At 37.3% G+C, this 4,271-nt stretch overlaps 1 pseudogene across 1 annotated transcript; it reads left to right on the top strand.

Moving 5' to 3' along the window:
* Window positions 1–382: 382 nt before the first annotated feature.
* LOC147387241 (LRR receptor-like serine/threonine-protein kinase EFR pseudogene) lies at window positions 383–3,958 on the top strand (annotated as a pseudogene). Its single transcript, XR_015171454.1, has 2 exons — window positions 383–3,098; window positions 3,561–3,958. The product of XR_015171454.1 is annotated as an LRR receptor-like serine/threonine-protein kinase EFR pseudogene (transcript).
* The last annotated feature ends 313 nt before the right edge of the window (window positions 3,959–4,271 follow it).

Here is a 4,271-nt window from a genome sequence, read left to right as displayed (position 1 = left end):
ATTGGTTTGGTTCTTGGTTTGAACCGGACCAAGTTGCACCCCTAATTACAACTATCGTATACAAGGGAAACCCATAGGATCTCCCATATAAGAAAATCTATATTGGTTGTAATTAGGATCTCCTTCCTAAATAATTCTTTATTATTAGAGTAATTGATTGATATATTCTTTGAATATTCCATTCTATAAAATCTGTATTGGTTGTACTATCAAGCGATCTTGTTTTTTATATTTTGGGGCCTTCCCCTTGGAGAGGGGCCTTGGGCAATAACCTAAGTTCTCAGCCGGCCCTGCCGACACATTAGAAAAAGAGTGCACAACACAATATAAAAAAGAAAAAAAAGGGAGGGGGAACTAGCTCATTCATAGGTCATAAAATTGCTGTATGCGCTCTCTTAAACCCCAAGAACGATGGAAATACCACCTTCGAGCTTAAGATTTATTTGGTTATTTCTCCTACCCAACCTTCTCTTCTCTATAAGAACCATCGCGGGCCCCACAATCCTTAGAGGGAATGAGACCGACCGACTTTCATTGCTCACCTTTAAAGATGGGATATCTCAGAATTCACTAGGAATCTTGAATTCGTGGAACGATTCTTTCCATTTTTGTCAATGGCGAGGTGTTACATGCAGTCGTCGACATCAAAGGGTCACCACTTTGAACCTAAATGCAGAAAGGTTAACGGGATCCTTATCTCCATTCATAGGAAACCTTACATTTCTTAGGAATATATTTCTCCAAGGTAACAACTTCTATGGTGAAATTCCTAAAGAAATCGGACGTTTGTCGAGGCTACAAGAGTTAGATCTTACTCAAAATTCCTTGGGAGGAGAAATTCCAGTCAATCTATCCAACTGTTCCAACCTCTTGTACCTCAGACTTTCATATACTAAAGTTGGGGGCAAAATTCCAACTGAGCTTGGCTCCATGTCCAAGCTCATCATATTAGCACTTTATGATACTAATATATCTGGGAGGATCCCACCTTCTTTGGGTAATCTTTCATCTCTTTACGTTCTTTCTGTATCATCAGGTGCTTTGGAAGGAAGTATTCCTGATTCTTTAGGCAGGTTGAATGGCTTAAGTTATCTTGTACTTTCTTCAAATAAGCTGTCAGGTATGATTCCTCCCTCTAATTACAATCTCTCAACGCTCATTGAATTTGCTGTGTCACAAAACCAACTCAATGGAAGTCTTCCTCCTAATATTGGCTTCACTCTTCCTAATCTCCAATCCCTTCCAATGGGACCAATTTGGTGGACCCATTCCAGTTTCATTATCCAATGCTTCAAACCTTAAATTCATTGAAATCGCTCAAAATAACTTGGTTGGGGCAGTCCCTCTCAATCTAGGCGCCTTAAAGAATCTTTCATTTTTAAACATTGGTCAAAATAATCTTGGAAGTGGGAAGACTGATGACCTCAACTTTCTCATCTCTCTTGCTAACTGTAGCAATTTAGGAACCTTGGCCCTAAGCTACAATAATTTCGGTGGAGAGTTACCCAATTCTATAGCCAATCTCTCAACAACACTCACAATACTTCTGCTTGGAGGAAATCGAATATCCGGCACTATCCCCACAGAAATTGGAAACCTAGTGAACTTGGCTAAACTGGGTATGGAGGAAAATCTATTCACTCGTAGCATCCCTGATACTATAGGAAATCTTCAAAATCTAGTAGGCCTTTCTTTAAAAGGAAACATGTTGTCAGGACCAATCCCAGCTTCCTTAGGAAACCTCACTCGATTGATTGAACTTTATTTGTCAAATAACAGATTACAAGGAAGTATTCCTTCAAGCCTTGGTCAATGTATAAACTTGCTGGAGTTGCACCTTTCTCTAAATAATTTGACTGGAACAATACTGGAACAAGTTATTGGTCTTTCCTCCCTATCGAGGACACTTAATTTGTCTGACAATTCTCTTACTGGTTCTCTCCCTCTAGAAGTCGGTCGATTGAAAAATCTTGGGGTGTTGGACATTGCTAATAACAAATTGTCTGGTGAAATCCCTAATACACTAGGTGGTTGTTTGGTATTAGAACAACTTTATATGCGGGGTAACTTGTTTCAAGGAAACATTCCTCAATCATTGAACTCTTTGAAAGGTATTCAATACTTTGATCTTTCGAGCAACAACTTGTCAGGCCAAATTCCAAAATATTTAGAATCGCTCCCCTTGTTGCGATATTTAAATCTCTCTTACAACCATCTTGAGGGTGATGTACCAACAAAAGGAATTTTTAGAAATGCAAGTGCGATTTCTGTTGTTGGAAACGATAAGCTTTGTGGTGGTCTCCCTGAATTACAATTGCCCACTTGTCCAATTCAAGAGTCCAAGAAATGTGGTCAATCTCACTCCTTCAAAGTTATAATCATGATAATTATTGTGGTTCTATCTTTGATTTTGGGATCAATGTTTCTCACTCTTTATTGGAGAAGTAGGTCAAGAAAAATCCCACCTTCAACATCATTCTTGGGCTGTGGATTTTTAAGAGTTTCTTACGAAGAGATCCTTAATGCGACCGAGAGATTAGCTCCAACCAATTTGATTGGTGTAGGAAGTTTTGGTTCAGTGTACAAGGGAATTCTTCATCAGGGTGAAAGACATGTTGCAGTAAAGGTACTCAACCTTCAACAAAAAGGGGCTTCGAAGAGTTTCATGACTGAATGTGAAGCCTTAAGTATAATTCGACATCGAAATCTCCTCAAGATTATAACTTCTTGTTCAAGTATAGACTTTCAAGGAAATGATTTCAAAGCTCTAGTTTACAAGTTCATGCCCAATGGCAGTTTAGAAAACTTGTTGCATCCAAGTTTGGATGGCCAGCAACAACCGAGAAATTTGTGCCTTGGACAAAGATTGAACATTGCAATAGATGTTGCGTCTGCATTAGATTACTTGCATCATCGTTGCTCAACACCTATTGTTCATTGTGATCTAAAGCCCAACAATATTCTACTTGATGAAGACTTTAATGCTCATGTGGGTGATTTTGGATTGGCGAAATTCCTTTCTTGGACTTCTAGAAGTTTTGGTAAAGATCTGACCAGCTCGATTACACTAAAGGGGTCCATTGGGTATGTTGCTCCAGGTATGAATGTCATTTATTTTTCTTACTAGTTAATTGATTAGGTTCACTTTGCAAAAAGTATGATTGAATATGAATTGTACATAATATTTATCTAATTAAATACTAGTTTGTGGACTACCAGAAAGGGTAAGGTACTTGAGTCAAATTCACAAGATTTTATATGTCCTTGATATGCTACAATTCCTCATAATGCTTCTTTTCCATTGTCTGGTATTATATATATATATATATTTTCTGCTGGGAAAGCAAGGAAAGTATATTTAGATTGGATAAAATAGTGAGAGGGGTGCAACACGAGGACTTCCCAGGAGGTCACCCTCCTAGTACTATTGTTGGGTACTGTAATTTCTTGTTTTTTAAAATACAAAACATACAATTTAAAATAGACATAAGTATGTAATTAGCATTTTTTTTTCTTTCCTTAAACAACACTAAAGTATGAAGTGTATGGATAATTTGCAGAATATGGAATGGGTAGCCAAGTGTCAACAAAAGGGGATGTGTATAGTTATGGGATCCTTATATTGGAGACATTCACAGGGAAGAGGCCTACTGATGACATGTTTAAGGATGGTCTAAGCCTTCGTAACTTGTCTATGATGGCTTTACCCGAAAAAGTTATGGAGATTGCAGATTTGGGTATACTTTCAGAAGAACGATGCGATGAACCTATCAACAACGATGAAACCTGGATAGAAAGAAGAGGTCAAATGCAAGAATGCTTGGCTTCCATTCTCAAAATTGGAGTTGCATGTTCTGCCGAATTACCAGGTGATCGGATGAATATAAGTGATGTCCTTATGGAATTGAATGTAATTAATGAAATATTTTTCGGGATTGGGATACATGGAAAGAGATGAATTGTCTGTTTGGAAAAGTTGTGGATAAAATTGTCATTGCTTAATCAATGCAACTTGCCGATGCTAAAAAAAAGTTATTGTTGCAGAATTGACTATATTGTTTGGTAATTTGTTGTATGAAATTTGCTAAATGAATTTAAAAATAATAAATTCATTTAGAGACAAATCAAAGATCACGTCATTAGCTCTATTCTTAGTCTAACCAATCAAAATCAAAGATCACGTCAGTTTTTGAGACAAATCAAATTCCACGAAATATTCATCCAAATGCTCCATGAATTCTAGATTCCCTCTTCGAAGTCTAGATTTCAGT

The sequence above is a fragment of the Akebia trifoliata genome, chromosome 13 (assembly GCF_017979445.1).
Source record: "Akebia trifoliata isolate Shusen 1 chromosome 13, ASM1797944v1, whole genome shotgun sequence".
NCBI lineage: Eukaryota > Viridiplantae > Streptophyta > Magnoliopsida > Ranunculales > Lardizabalaceae > Akebia > Akebia trifoliata.
The sequence above is the reverse complement of the archived record's forward strand: the minus strand, read 5'-3'. Positions and strand labels throughout refer to the sequence as shown.